The sequence below is a fragment of the Pan paniscus genome, chromosome 2, assembly GCF_029289425.2.
Source record: "Pan paniscus chromosome 2, NHGRI_mPanPan1-v2.0_pri, whole genome shotgun sequence".
Taxonomy (NCBI): Eukaryota; Metazoa; Chordata; class Mammalia; order Primates; family Hominidae; genus Pan; species Pan paniscus.
Genome location: NC_085926.1, coordinates 173859875 through 173876813, shown reverse-complemented (window position 1 = coordinate 173876813; position 16939 = coordinate 173859875). Strand labels below are relative to the sequence as shown.

The 16939-nt window shown below is 37.9% G+C and overlaps 1 pseudogene; it reads left to right on the top strand.

Moving 5' to 3' along the window:
* Positions 1–14320: 14320 nt before the first annotated feature.
* On the top strand, positions 14321–16492 carry LOC100989121 (actin, cytoplasmic 1-like; annotated as a pseudogene).
* Positions 16493–16939: the final 447 nt, after the last annotated feature.

Here is a 16939-nt window from a genome sequence, read left to right as displayed (position 1 = left end):
CAATTTGTTCATTATATGGAGTTTTGTACCATCTGTCGTTTCAGGCATCCACTAGGGGCCTTGGAATGTATCCCCCATGGATGGGTGGAACTACTGTATTTACATATATATGTGTTTTTGTAGAGTTGCATACATTTTTCTATAGGTAGTTAAATAATGACATTTTAGATATGAATACAAAAAAGAAAGAAAGGGCTATTCAACAGATTTTAATTAAAGGAAATATTATAGAAAATATAAAAAAAAATTTTGAGACAGGGTCTCACTGTGTTGCCAAGGCTGGAGTGCAATGGCACAATTACAGCTCACTGCAGCCTTGACCTCCAGGGCTCGAGTGATCCTCCCACCTCAGCCTCCCAAGCAGCTGGAACCACAGGTGAATACCACAATGCCTGGCTAATTTTTTGTATTTTTGTAGAGATAGGGTTCTGCCATGTTGCCCAGGCTGGTCTTGAACTTCCAGGCTCAAGCAATCTGCCTGCCTCAGCCCCTCAAAGTGCTGTGGGATTACAGGTGTGAGCAACCACACCTGGCCAGAAAATCTGTTAGACAGAAGAAAAATCATCATATATTAAAAGCATGAAGATGCAGTTAAAAATGAAGAACCAAAGAAATATTAAATATACAGGTAGATTTAAATAAATAATTACTCTATAAAATGATATTAATAATGTTTTGGTTTTAAAATTATAAATGTGTGTGTGTGTTTGTGTGTGTGGTTCAGTACACCCTACTCCAAAATATGACACCTTAAAATACTATTTTAAACTGAAACAATTTGGGAAACAGCAGAAGTAGGAAGTTTACTCTGACCGTCCCTAGCCCTTTTTCCCTGAAGCAGATCATAAAACCTAGGTTTTCTGGCTTTCCCCTGAAGCAGGTCATAAGATCCTCATGTAAGAGGTGTCCTGAGGCATCCTTATCTCTGAGGACAAAGAGACACAGAAAATAATTTAATAAGTATAATATAAATAGATTTATAGATCTTTATAGAATAAGAGAGTTTACATTTACAGTGGATGTAAAAGAAGTTGTAAGATTCGAAGATATATTTAACTTTATTTTGAAATGAAAAGAAAGATTTCCAAAAAAATGACTAAATAGGGCCCCAAAAGAGCAGTAAAGATTTTTGAGAGCAGGAATTGTGTCTCATTCATTTTGAAATATCAGTGTCTAGCATACCTGGGAGTAGTTTTTCATCTAAAAATTGAATTAAAACTACGCCCATAGTTTACACACTCTATATTCTCGCTGTAATATTTACAGACATATTGTCATGACAGCATGTTAGCTTCTGGAACCTACTAATTGTGAATAGGTTTTGTGGTGGGTCTGTAAAGAGTTTAGGCAGAAAAGGTAAGCTGGAAGCTAGATATTAAAGGAATTTACATAATCACAACCTGTAAGGTTTAGAGTTCATCCTGGAAGTAACAATAGGCAACAAAATATTCAGGCATCTCTCTTTGAAATAAATAGCTCAAGTATGGGAGGAAAAAAGTGAATGAAAAGATGGGCCATTTATCTATCAAGTATTGATCCAAGTAAAACATTTGAAAATATTAAATATTAATTTTTAAAACCAAGAATAGCGTTTCATAAGTATGTTTAATTTTTTTGTTTACAAATATTAAAATTTTCTTTTTATGTAATTTTATTTTTTTTTGAGACAGAGTCTCACTCTGTCACCCAGGCTGGAGTGCAGTGGCGCGATCTTGGCTCACTGCAACCTCCGCCTCCTGGGTTCAAGCAATTCTCCTGCCTCAGCCTCCCAAGTAGCTGGGGTTACAGGCACCCGCCATCATGCCCAGTTAATTTTGTTTTTGTGTGTGTATTTTTGTAGAGATGGGGTTTCACTATGTTGGCCAGGCTGGTCTCGAAATCCTAACCTCTGGTGATCCACCTGCCTTGGCCTCCCAAAGTGCTGGGATTGCAGGCGTTAGCCACCATGTCCAGCCCTTTCATGTAATTTTAAAAAATAATATGAAACATTTGTAGAACATGTTCTAGGTATCACATATAAGCTGCATTTATTTGTCTAAAATGTTTTCTTATTACTGTTATTTGGAAAACTAATATATCAAAAGTGGTCTGATTCAGAGCTCATATACACTAGCCTCAAAGTTAAATAAAATAGTTTTTAGTTAAATGACTGATTTTTGTCTAAATAAATTAATTATATGTGTTAACAGATATAATTGCAAACATGAATAAATAATTTTAAAAGTCCATCAAGGAAAAGTTAAATAAGTTATCAGTGCCATAAACAGGAAAGCTCACTAAACTGTCAACCATTACAGAAGAGATAAGACTCAAGTTCTTTTGAAAATATAAAACATAAGTTTATTCTGAAGAAAAATTTGAAAGAAAATATTTTAAATTATTTCATATTAGCATACATCCAAGATCATTACCTGGAGGAGGCAAGATGGCTGACTAGACACAGCCAGGAATACCTTTACCACTGAGAGGAACCAAAATAGAGAGTAAATATCATCACAATTTGAACAAGTTTTTTTTTTTTTTTCTTTTTTAGAGATTGACTCTTACTTTGTCACTCAGGCTGGAGTGTAGTGTTGTAATCACAGCTTGCTATAGCCTCAAACTCCTTGATTTAAGTGACTCTCCTGCCTCAGCCTCCCAAATAGCTAGGGCTACAGGCAAGTGTCACAATGCTTGGCTTATTATTATTTTTTTAATTATGGAATGATGGGGTCTCCCTATGTTTCCCAAGCTGGTCTCAAACTCCAGGTCACAAGCAATCTTCCCACCCCAGACTCCCGAAGTTCTTGGATTACAGGTGTGAGCCACTGCACCTAGCCGAACAGGTCTTTTGAAAGAAAGTCAATAGAGAGGCAGTGCAGACACTATAGTTGTAGAGATTGGAAGCTGGGAACCCTGCTCAGAGATTCCAGGCGCCAGCATTGGCAACTGTACCAAAACGTGACCTAGATGCCAATCACCCAAGATTCTCCTTGCTCTGAGTGGCAGCAGCTCCTCCCCTCTGCTAGGCCAGGGAGAGCTGGGCTTCCATTGCTGTGGGACCAGAGTGCATCCAATCCACACATTCCCTCACATGCTGGACCTCTCAAGACTGCCTGCCTAGATGCTCCTGCAGGAGGATCACCACAGCACAGTCACCACGTCCCCACCTGAGTTTTTGCTAGTGGCCTGGGAGCAGTTCAGCCACTCTCCCAACCCCCATACCCCAGTAACAATCTCCCTGCCCTGCACAGCCAGTGCTTTAACCTGAGGGGCCAGAGGACAAATCCATGGGCCGAGTCCCAACTCCTTAGGATTTGAGCACACTACTCATGGATATTGAACTGCGATCTGAGGCCTAAGCTCAATCAGGAAAGGAACCCCCACTCTCAGAAGACAAAGAAGAGTGTGACATGGGTTCATATGCCAGTGCAGGACATCCCTCCCTTCACAAGCCTGGTCTGGGAAGGGCGTGGCCTGACAGCCAGCTGCTGCTTCTTTTCTAGGGAATCTGTGGCCCAGAGCATCTGGAACAGCTCAGTGACCTGGGCACAGAAGGCTTGGGATAAGCCTAGCTGGTCAATCCTGTTCCTGGGGCAGATGCCAGAGGGAGACTCACCAGGTAGGGGGAGCGTAAGCTTGGTGTTCCTGACAGCCATCTGCTGGGCTGAAAACTTCAGCCTGCAGGTACCTTCCAAGTTGCATATCTGTGGTACCAGTGCCCCACCCAGGGATCTTCTGCTCCTGTCCCAGTGCACCATCAGACCACTAGCAGACATATGCCACAGTCTGCTATGATTCTCAAAAACACAAGGGACTGCAGGCCCCCAGGGAGTTGTGGTTCTCCTGGTGATTTAGCCCTCAGCTGGGACTGCCCTAAGGGAGGGGTGAGCAGAGCCTGCCAAAGTTCCCACTGGGGCACAGGAAATAGTCATGGCACCAATAGTTGAAGGGGTTGGCATCACACGGCCCAGGAGCAGACTTGGAGAGGGAGTCATATCTCACCAGCTGCCATCTCTCCAGCACACTGCTATGTACACACTGAAGTAAAAAAGAAGCATGTGGCTGAATAAGAGCTTATCTGCCCACCTATACTCATAAGCATTATTAATTGGACTGCAGGCTGAATTACACTACCAAACAAAAATACATTCCTCCAACATGCAATGCCACTGAAACCCATCACAGGAGCCTATATACAACCTAAGACTCTGTACAAAACCTTGGCCTTCTGAAAGCACTCAGAAACAAAGCCATTCAACTATACACAACATTCACCATAGTCACAAGAGGAAAACAAAAACAAAACAAAAGGCCCCATCCAAGTGACATCAAATTCAAAAATAAAAGGAAATGCCAGCTGTCTCAGATGAGAAGGAATCAGCACAAAAATTCTAGCAATTTAAAAAGTCGGAGTGTTTTGTTACATTCTTGTTCCCTAGCAATGTAATCTAAACAGATTGAAATGTCTGAAATGACAGACACAGAATTAAGAATCTGGATGGCAAGGAAGCTCAATGAGGTCCAAGAGAAAGTTTCAATTAAATTCAATCAAAGGAAGCCAGAAAAATGATAAAAGATTTGAATATGATATAGCTATATTAAGAAAGGATCAAATGGAAATTCTGAAATTGAGAAATTCACTGCGAGAATTTCAAAATACAATTCAAAGCCTTAAAAACAGACCAGACCAAGCAAAGGAAATAACCTCAGAGCTTGAAGACCAGTACTTTGAATCAAGCCCATCAGGCAAAAAGAATTTCAAAAAATGGACAAATCCTCCAAGATATATAGGATTATGTAAAGCAACCAAACCTACCACTCATTTATGTTCCTAAGCAAGAAGAGAGAGGAAGTGTATTAGTCAGGGTTCTCCAGAGGGACAGAACCAATAGGATATATGTAAATATAAAACAGTTTATTAGGGGGAATTGGCTCACGTGACTGCAAGGTGAAGTCCCACAATAGGCCACCTGCAAGCTGAGAAAAGAGAGAAACCAGTAGCATGGTTCAGTCCAAATCAGAAAGCCTCAAAACCAGGGAAGCCAATCCTGCAGGCTTCAGTCTAAGGCTAAAGGCACAAGAGACCCTGGGAGGTCACTGGTGCAAGTCCCAAAGTACAAAGGCTGAAGAACACAGAGTCTGATGTCCATGGGCAGGAGAAGAGAAAGCAAGTTTCCAGCGTGGGAAGAGTGAGAGTGGGCAGATTCTGCAAGCTGCTTACCTTTCTTCCAGCTGCTTTATTGTAGCCACACTGGGAGCTGATTGGATAGGGCTCACCCACATTGAGGATGTGTCTTCCTCTCCCAGCCAAGTGTCTCAGATGTTAATCTCCTCTGGCAACACCTTCACAGACACACCCAGAAACAATGCTTCACCAGCCATCTAGGCATTCTTCAATAGTCAATTTGACACCTAATATTAACCATTATAGTAAGCCACTTGGAAAACATATTTGAGAACATAATCCAGGAAAATTTTTCCGATCTTGTTGGAGAGGTTAAATTGCAAAAACAATACATTCAGAGAACACATGTGAGATGCTAATAAAAGATGGCAGTCTTCAAGGCACATAGTCATCAGACTTTTCAAGATCAACATGAAAGAAAAAATCTTAAAGACACCTAGAGAAAAGGGTTAGATCACCTATAAAGGGAAGGCTTTCAGGCTAGTAGTGGAATTCTCAGCAGAAATCTTACAAGCCAGAAGACACTGTGAGCCTATTTTTAGCATTCTCAAAGAAAATAAATTCCAACTAGAATTTCGTATCCTACCAAACTAAGTGTCATAAGCAAAGAAGAAATAAAACCTTTCCCAGAGAAGCAATTGCTAAGCAAATTTGTTACCACTAGACCAGCATTACAAGAACTACTTAATGGAGTTCTAAACTTGAAAATGAAAGACATAACCTGCTGCCACAAAAACACACATAAATACAAAGCCCACAGACCCTACAAAGCAACAACACATTCATCACCACAAAGCAAACAAACAACACCATGACAAGAACAAAATCTCACATATCAATATTAACCTTAGCTGTAAATGGTCTAAATGTCCCACATAAAAGACACAAAGTGGAAAGTTGGATAGAAAAATAAGACACCCTTTTGCTGTCTTCAAGAGTCCCATCTGTCATGTAATGACACCCATAGGTTCAAAGTAAAGGGATACAGAGAGATCTATCACACAAATGGAAAACAAAAAGGAATAGAGATTTCTATTCATGTATTGGATAAAACAGGCTTTTTATCAACAACAGTAAAAATTGACAAAGAAGGCCATTACATAATAATAAAAGGTTCAATTTAACAAGAAAATTTAACTATACTAAATATATAAGCATCCAACACTGGAGCACCCAGATTCATAAAACAATTACTTCTAGACCTTCAAAAAGACTTAGGCAGCCACACAATAATACTGGGGAAGTTCAACACTCACTGATATCATTAGGACAGATTGTTGAACCAGAAAACTAACAAATAAATTCTCCACTTAAATTTGACACTTGACCAATTTGACTCAATAAACATCTATGGAACACTCCACTCAATAACCATAGCATATACGTTTTTCTCATCTGAACATGATGATAATGTAAGATAAACCACAAGCTTCGTGATATAGCAAGTCTCAATTCAAAAAAATGGAAATCATACAAAGTATATGCTTGAACTACAATGAAATAAAAATAGAAATCAACACAAAGAAGAACTCTCAAAAACTACACAATTACATAGAAACTAAACAAATTGCTTCTGAATGACTTATGGGTAAACAATGAAATTAAGGCAGAAATCAAAATATTCTTTGAAACAAATGAAAGCAGAGACACGAATATCAAAATCTCTGGGATGTGGCAAAAGCAATGTTAAGAGGAATTATTATAATGCTAAATGACTATTTGAAGAAGTTAAAAGATCTCAAATTAACATCACAATCAAAGAAACTAGAAAAACAAGAACAAACTAATCCCAAAGCTGGCAGAAGAAAAGAAAGCACAGCAGTATTAAATGGAATTGAGACCCCAAAAACTATACAAAGGATCAAGGAATCAAAAACTTGGTTATTTATTTGAAAGGATAAGAAAGATCATTAAACCATTAGCTAGATTAACAAAGAAAAAATGAGAGAAGAGCCATATAAACACAATCAGAAATGACAAAGGTGACACTAAAATCCATCCCAAGAAATACAAAATATCCTCAGAGACGACTATGAACACTTCCATGTACACAAACTAGAAAATCTAGGGGAAACGGATAAACTCCTGAAAACACACAACCTCCTAAGATTGAATCAGAAAAAAGTTGAAACCCTGAGCAGACCAATAATGAGTTCTAAAATTGATTCAGTACAAAAGAAAAACCTACTGACTATAAAAAACTTTGGACCAGGTAGATTTACAGCAGAATTCCACCAGATGTACAAAGAAAAGTTGGTACTATTAATGCTGAAACTATTTTATAAAATAGAGGAGGAGAGATTCCTTTGTAACTCACTCTATGAAACCAGCCTCATCCTGTAACCAAAATATGGCGAAGACACAAACAACAAAGAAAACTACAGGCCGATATCTACTATGAATATAGACACAAAAATCCTCAACAAAATACTAGCAAAGTGAATCTAGCAGCATACCAAAAAGTTAATTTATTATGATCAACTCGGCTTTATTACTGGGATGCAAGATTGGCTCAACACATGCATCTCAATAAATGTCATTCACCACATAAGCATAATTTTTAAAAAACTAACATTATTATCCCAATAGACTCAGAAAAACCTTTCAATGAAATCCAACATCCTTTCATGTTAGAAACCCTCAACTAACACAGCATTGAAGAAACATATCTCAAAATAATAAGGACCATCTATGACAAACCCACAGCCAACATCATACTTAATGGGCAAAAATAGAACCATTCCCCTGAAGAATTGGAAGAAGATAAAGATGCCCACTCTAACCAGTCCTATTCTACATAGTATTGGAAGTCCTAGCCAGAGCAATCAGTGAAGAGAAAGAAAGACATCCAAATAGTAAAAGAAGAAGTTATTTCTTTTCACTGACAACATAATTCTATGCCTAGAAAACCCTAAAGACTCCACCAAAAGGCTCCTAAAACTGACAAATGACTTCAGTAAATTTTTAGGATACACAATCAATGTACAAAAATCAGTAGCATTTTAATACACCAATAACATTCAAAGCTGAAAGCTTAAGCAAGAACACATTCCCATTTACAATAGACACAAGAAAATAAAATACCTCAGAACATATCTAACTAAGGACATGAAAAATCTCTACAAGGAGAACTATAAAACACTGCTAATAGAAATCATAGATGACAAAAGCAAGTGGAAAAAATATTCTGTGCTCATATATTGAAAGAATCATCATTGTTAAAATGGCCATACTGCTCAAAGCAATCTATAGATTTGATGCTGTTTCTGTCGAACTACCAACATCATTTTTCACAGAATTAGAAGAAACTCTTCTAAAATTTATATGAAACCAAAATAGTCAAATAGCCAAAGCAATCCTAAGCAAAAAGAACAAAGATGAAAGCACCATTATTACCCAACTTCAAACTATACTACAAAACTACAGTGACCAAAACAAGAGGGTACTGGTACAAAACTAGAAATATAGACCAATGGAACAGAACAGACAGCTCAGAAATCAAGCAGCACACCTACAACTATATGATCTTTGACTAAGTTGACAATAACAAGCAATGGGGAAAGGACTCCCTATTCAATAAACGGTGGTAGGGAAACTGGCTAACCACATGTAGAAGAATGAACCTGTAGTTCCCTTACCTTAACTTAAGATGACTTAAAGATTTGAGACCACCAACTATAAAATTCCCAGAAGAAAACCTAGGAAATACCATTCTGGACATCAGCTTGGCAAAGAATTTATGGCCAAGTCCTCAAAAGCAATTGCAAAAAAAAAAAAAAAAAAAAAAATTGACAAATGGGACCTAATTAAATTAAAGAACTTCTATACAGCAAAAGAAACTGTGAACACATTCAATGGACAATCTACAGAATGGGAGAATATATTTGCAAAGTATGTATCTGACAATGAGCTAATAAGAATCTATAAGGAACTTAAAGAAGTCAGCAAGAAAAAAACAAATAACCCTATCAAAAAGTAGGCAAATGACATGAACAGACACTTCTCAAAAAAAGACACACAAGCAGCCAACAATCAAATGAAAAAATCCTCAACATCACTGATCATCAGAGAAATGCACATCAAAACCACAAAGAATTACCATCTCATACCAGTCAGAATGGCTATCATTAAAAAGTCAAAAAATGACAGATGTTGGAAAGGCTGCAGAGAAAATGGAATGCTTATACACTGTTTGTGAGAATGTAAATAAGTTCAGTCACTGTGGAAAGCAGTTTTGAGATTTCTCAAACAACTAATAATAGAACCAGCTCTCCCATTTGAACCAGTAATCCCATTACTGCATATATACCCAAAGGAAAATAAATCATTCTACCAAAAAGACACATGCACTCATATGTTCATCATAGCACTATTCATAATAACAAAGACGTGGAATCAACCTAGATGCCCATCAACAGAGGCTTGGTTAAATAAAATGTGGTACATATAGACCCTTTTTATAAGCAGCCATAAAAAAGCATAAAACTATGTCCCTCCCAGCAATACGGATGCAGCTGGAGACCATTATCCTAAGCAAATTAACACAGAAACAGAAAATCAAATACAGCATGTTCTCACTTAGAAGTAGGAGCTAATTCTCGGGTACGCATGTACGTAAAGATGGGAATAGTAGACACTGGAGACTTCAAAGGCAGAGAAAGGTCTGAAAAACGTTCTATTGGATACTATTTTTACTATCTAGATGATTGGATTGATAGAAGCCCAAACCTTAGCATCATGAAATCCACCCTTACAACAAGTAGTCCCAAATCTAAAATAAAAATGAAAATTAAAACCAAAACATAATCACTACCTGTATAATTGATAAAATCACAATGCAGTAAACATTTTTGGTGTCCATTTAAGTAATTTACTGAAAGTTTATATGAAAATTTGCAAAAGTCTGTAGCATTATTAAAGTGAAGCATATTTATACATGGAAGAAAAATGGAAAAGAAAAGAAGAGCTATCAAAAAAGAATGTCACAATTAACCAAGTAACTTTAAAAGTGATATTACGTTACAGTGTTAATAAATGACTGCACTCTATAAATGCACTTTTTATGATAGGATATTTAATTACCTGTTAAGCTGTATTGGCCACTTTGCATCAATAATCAAGTCAATAATCTGCAACTTTTAAATTCCCTTAACATGCATTTACGGGATACACTCCAATAGCCCCAAGACTTTTTGGTCTATTGGACCATTGACCTGAAATTTACTAAACTGTCAAATGCATATTTACATGAGAGACTGGAAAAGCTTTTGCACCAAGTCAATGACCTACTTCTTCAAAATGCTTAAGAGTACATTTACATGAAAGAACATGTTCTTTTCTTTTTCTTTATTTTTTTTAACAGCTTCAGTATGTATTTCCTTTAGAGCAGAGGAATTATGCCCTATTTTGTCAGTAATGTATAGTATGAAACAAAGCTTGACAAATAAGTTTTATGGGCCCAGTAGAAATATTATCATACTAGTAGGATAATATTACCATGTTTAAATAAACTCACATTCATATTTTTTTCTATCTGACAAATAATACCCATATTGAGGTCCATCTTCCTAAACTAAGTTTTAGATAAATATTTGCTATATTTTGTTATAATAAAAATACTTTGAGATACATTAATTACTAATTGACTTTGTAGCATATTTCCCCACAATATCAACTGAATTTTCTCATATTAAACTATTTAAAGTACCACATCCATTTTCTGACACAATTGTGATAGCAAATGTAGAGCTATTTAAAATTTCTATTGCAGAGATTAATAGATCTGGAGAGGTAGATTATACTGATTTTAGTTTCTTTTACTTTACAATGAGAATGTTAAATTAGTTAAACCATATAAAAGACCTAAACTATACCTAACTTCAGTTGAAAGTTTGATAATTCAATTTTTCCTGTGCTCTAACAAACTTTAGAAAAGAATCAAAAAGTAAAAATATTACATAATATGATTTTGGGTTGACTGAATTTTTTTGTTTCAATCACAGTTTACCTAAGACTCATTTTAGTTTTTAAACATTTGTTGAAGATTTTTGAAAAATACGTCATCAATTATATTTATTGCTTAATTAGTTAGATCCCTAATGAGGCATGAAATAAAGTGAGTGAGGCAAAAAGATTTTGATTTTTTTATTAAAATGTTTATTTTTATTTGAATACCTATAATCATTATACTACACATGTAAAAGATTTAATTTATATACTTTACACTGAAATTTTGTTCTTTTCACTATTATTATTCAATACCAGCTAATTGAATTATTTTGACAATCAAATATTTAACACAGAAAATGATACAGGTCCATTGAAGATTTTTGTTTCTTTCTGGGTTATAGCAGTTTAACATCTTGGGAATAAAATTCATAAGCCAATTCTTAATAGTGCTTTACAAATAAAAGTGATTTTTAGAATATATACCTAAGTTAGGAATATATACCTAAGTTAGGTATAATAATTAGGCCTCTAAATTTCTAGAGTCAGAGATGCTGAACTTTTGAAACCTCTGTTGATAACCATCTTAAAGCAGGTCAAAATTTGCTACATAATTACTTGGCAAAATTCTAGTACATACATTTTGGAAAAGCGTAATATCGACTTTTATTTCTCCTATCCTGGGTGGTAATAGAACTTGTAGTATTTGAGAAATGTGTTATATTTCTGTCAGTCAAGCCCGTCCTGTCTCCTGTTTTATTTAAACTTGACTAAGGAAAGTAAATATGGCCATTCTGTTTCCAATTTCAAAAATATTTCTACTGAGCATCAGAGTTATGCAGTTTTCTCCCCCATCTTACTACATAGTTCCATTTGCATCATCCAAATTCTTTCATTCCTGTACTAACAGCCATGCCAGAAACCCAGTAATGGAAATAAAAGAGGTGGCTGCATCCAAATTATAATCTTAAACACCAAAGTTGTGTTTACATCAATTCTCTTTACTGGTGAATTTTATGGAGGGTGGATTCAGTCTGAGGCAGGTCTGCCGTTAGATTTGTCCAGTGTCACTTGCTTATCTCCCATATAGAAGCAGTTCACAAAGCCTTGAGTAGATTCAGACTAAAAGCAGACTATTACCTCAAGCCAGAAAAGGATTTTTTAAGTACTTTGCTATCTGCTGATAAAGGAATTCTAAGGCTTTAAATCTTGCATTATTTATGTACTATACAGCCCACGAAGAAAATGATTTGCCACGGCCTTAAGGATGAGATAATAAATTCTTTAGCTTTAAGGTAACAAAATAAAAATGCCATGATCTTTAGCTAATAATCTCTTGTAAGAAAGGTCAATAACTGCCCGAGAAAAAGAAAGGCAAGTTTTAAGTCTATTACTGAATAAAATCTAATTTTGAAAAGGTTTTGTTTTATTTTGTGTTTTGTTTTATTTTGTATTTCATCAAGTAGAAAATCGGTCTGGGCCGGGCGTGGTGGCTCACGCCTGTAATCCCAGCACTTTGGGAGGCCGAGGCGGGCGGATCACGAGGTCAGGAGATTGAGACCATCCTGGCTAACACGGAGAAACCCGTCTCTACTAAAAAAAATACAAAAAATTAGCCGGGTGTGGTGGCAGGCTCCTGTAGTCCCAGCTACTTGGGAGGCTGAGGCAGGAGAATGGCGTGAACCCGGGAGGCGGAGCTTGCGGTGAGCCTAGATCACGCCACTGCACTCCAGCCTGGGTGACAGAGCGAGACTCCATCTAAAAAAAAAAAAGGAAAGAAAGAAAAGATAATGGGTCTGAAGTTATTGTATCAATAAAGCATTTAGTCATGCATTACTTAGTGATCAAACATTAGAATTAATATACTAAACCATAGATATTACTCAAATATTTGAAGCATAGTCCTTGAATGCCCAAGTCGTTTTGTTTTTTATTACATACCAGTTAACCATTGGTTACAGAAATTTCCACCCACATATAATATTTAAATAATGTAGCAAATGAAACTGAACATTGAAAAATAATAACCAGAAATAAAAAAACTGTTGGCAATAAGAAGACAGAAAGGAAAGTACCTTAAAAATTATCTAAAACCACCTCATTTCTCAGAAGAGAAATGGTAGAACAGAACAGTATTAGGTAACGATTTAAGAGTTCATGAACTAGTATTAAGAAGAAAACATACTCATGTTAAATTATATTTCTTCTACATCAACAGAAACTTTTTTCTTTCTTTTCTCTTTCTTTCTTTCTTTCTTTTGTCTCTCTTCTTTCTCTCTCTCTCTCTTTCTTTTTTTTTTTTTGGTGGAGTTTCACTCTTGTCACCCAGGTTGGAGTGCAATGGCACTATCTCAGCTCACTGTAACCTACGCCTCCCCAGTTCAAGCGATTATCCTGCCTCAGCCTCCTAAGTAGCTGGGATTACAGGCATGTGCCATGACGCCCAGCTAATTTTTTGTATTTTTAGTCGAGACGGGGTTTCACCATGTTGTTCAGGCTGGTCTCAAACCCCTGACCTCAGTTTATCCACGCGCCTTGGCCTCCCAAAGGAAACATTTTATTTCTAAAACAATTGGTATAAATATCACAATAACTATATATATGAGTCGAAGTTGCTGGTTTCAAACATTTAAAGCTACTTTGAATTTATTGAAGATTTAAAATAAAATGTTTTTAATTTTAGTACACACACACACACACACAACTTTATATGGTCATTTGAATGTAAAGCCTTGCCACTCTAGTACATTCGTAGGCTAGAAAAAAGTCAAAGTTAACCATAGGACACATAAGAATAAGGGACATTTTCTTCTAGAAGAAGCATCAACATTATTAGTCAGACTCATATGTCTTCTTTTGTAGCCCATATTAATATCCTGTCTATTTACAGTCACACCAGCTGATTTGGCTTGTAATGTCAGTCAAAGTAACACAAACAGTCTTCTAGTGATAAACAAAAAAAAGGGACATATTTAAGTCCTTACATAAATTTTAAGATTCACCTACTATACATGAAGTTATAAGGTAACCCCAAGACTTAAACGTATTATCAACAGAAACATTGAAGATAAGACAATATACAAATACTTAAAAGACATAGAGGACATAGAGGAGGACCGCGGAGACTGCGTTTGCCCCGCGAGGACAGAGCCTCCCCCTCGCCGCCCCGCCGCTGGTCCACACCCGCTGTCAGCTCACCATGATGATATCACCGGGCTTGTAGTCAACAAAGGCTCCTGCATGTGCAAGACCAGCTTCGCAGGCGACGATGCCTCCGGGGCTGTCTTCCCATCCATTGTGGGGCGCCCCAGGCACCAAGGTGTGATGGTGGGCATGGATCAGAAGGACTCCTAGTGGGTGACGAGGCCCAGAGCAAGAGAAGCATCCTGACCCTGAACTAGAACGACATGGAAGATCGGGCACCACACCTTCTACAACCAGCTGCCTGTGGCTCCTGAGAAGCACCCCGTGCTGCGGACCGAGACTCCCTCAACCCCAAGGCCAACCACGAGAAGATGAACTAGATCACGTTTGAGACCTTCAGCACCCCAGTCATGTACGTGGCCATTCAGGCCGTGCTGTCCCTGTGGGCCTCTGGCCGTACCACTGGCATGATGATGGACTCTGGTGAAGGGTCACCCACACTGTGCCCATCTATGAGGGGTATGCCCTCCACCACGCCATCCTGCATCTGGACCTGGCTGGCCGTGGAGTGACTAACTACCTCATGAACATCCTCACCCAGCGCCTACAGCTTCACCACCACTGCCAAGCAGGAAATTGTGGATGACATCAAGGAGAAGCTGTGCTAGGTCGCCCTGGACTTGGATCAGGAGATGGCCATGCTTGGCCTCCAGCTCCTTCCTGGAGAAGAGCTATGAGCTACCCTACATCCAGGTCATCACCATCTGCAACCAGCTGTTCTGCTGCCCCAAGGCGCTCTTCCAGCCTTCCTTCCTGGGCATGAAATCCTGTGGCATCCACGAAACTACCTTCAACTCTATCATGAAGTGTGACATGGACATCCACAAAGACCTGTACGTCAACACAGTGCTGTCTGGCAGCACCACCATGTATCCTAGCATCGCCAACAGGATGTAGGAGACCACTGCCCTGGCGCCCAGCACCACGAAGCTCAAGATCATTGCTCCTCCGAGCGCAAGTACTCCCTGTGGATCGGCAGCCCCATCCTGGCCTCCTTTCCACCTTCCAGCAGATGTGGATCAGCAAGCAGGAGTATGACGAGTCTGGCCCCTCCATTGTCCACTGCAAATGCTTCTAGGCAGACTGTAACTTAGTTGCATTACACCCTTTCTTGACAAAACCTACCTTGCACAGAAAACAAAATGAGATTGGCACATGGCTTTTTTTGTTTGTTTGTTTTTGTTGTTGTTTGTTTGTTTTTTGGCTTGACTCAGGAACAAAGGTGATAGCAGTCGATTGGAGCAAGCATTCTCCAAAGTTCTACAATGTGGCCTAGGACTTTGATTGCACATTGTTCTCTTTGTAATAGTCATTCCAAATATCGTGAGATGCATTGTTACAGGAAGTCCCTTGCCCTCCTAAAAGCCACCACACTTTTCTCTAAGTAAAACGCCCTAGTCTGCTCCTGAGTCCACACAGGGGAGGTGATAGCATTGCTTTCATGTAAATTATGTAATGCAAATTTTTAAAAATCTTCGCCTTAATTTTTTTTATTTTGTTTTATTTTGAATGATCAGCCTTTGTGGCTCCCCCTTTTTGTCCCCCAACTTGAGATGTATGAAGGCTTTTGGTCTCCCTGGGAGTGGGTGGAAGTAGTCAGGGCCTACTTGTACACTGACTTAAGACCAGTTGAATAAAAGTGCACACCTTAAAAAAAAAAAAAAAGACATAGAGGAATAAATACTACCATACATGCAAAATGGGGTTTTGAGCAGAGATGAACAATAAATTCAGCAGGTTAATATATTTTTGATTGGTGTAAGCAAGCAGTAATGTTTGTTCTGGCACTGAATTTAAGTGAGAATTTATAGAATGAGTCTGTGTTTTAGAATTATTCAGGAACATAGTATATAGTTTTGCTGAGATGTTTTTGCAAAGATAGAAATATTCTCAAAATGATAGGTTGCACATCTACCTGAAACTCTACTCCATAGCATATTCGGGTCCTTACAAACCATCAGAATTGACATGAGTATCATGCATATCAAGTTTACAATAAATTGTATTTAAAGGGAGTAAAAAAAGGCTATAGTAATCAAGTCAGTGACAACAGAATTATATATTTGCCAGGCATGAAAACACGGCAGTGAAGAAATTCACTAAGCCACTCTTTCGGGGGACTGGGTTTTTATGTGACAGAAAGAAGAAATTTGTTGTGTTATGAGAATGCTCCTTGCATAGGAAGAAACGGTCCCACAAGTCAGCACCTCTTTATTTAAAACAAGTATCATTGTTTATTATCAGTGAAGAATTTTTCATTAGGATGGGTGAGATGCTCCTTGTATTTGAGTTGCTCAAAGTTCTTAGTAGTGTTGCTTAGAACTAGCATTCATTTTGATGTCCCTTAAGTATTACTGCAAATGAAAGTTATATTACACCAAAGGAGCAAAAGAGCAGATATTCAAAGACTGGTCTAATATGAAAGCAGAGCCAGAGACTAGCCACCTTATGAAGTCTGAGCAAGGGCAAACCAGAGAACTAGAGCCCAGAGGGCATTCCAATAACAGAGCCAAGAAAATATAGACAAAGACAAGAAGAAACAAAAATGCAATAATGATCTTTCAAAGAAAAGTTCATTATTATTAAAGTTGCCTGACATCTGCCACAAGGAAGTTGCTGAAA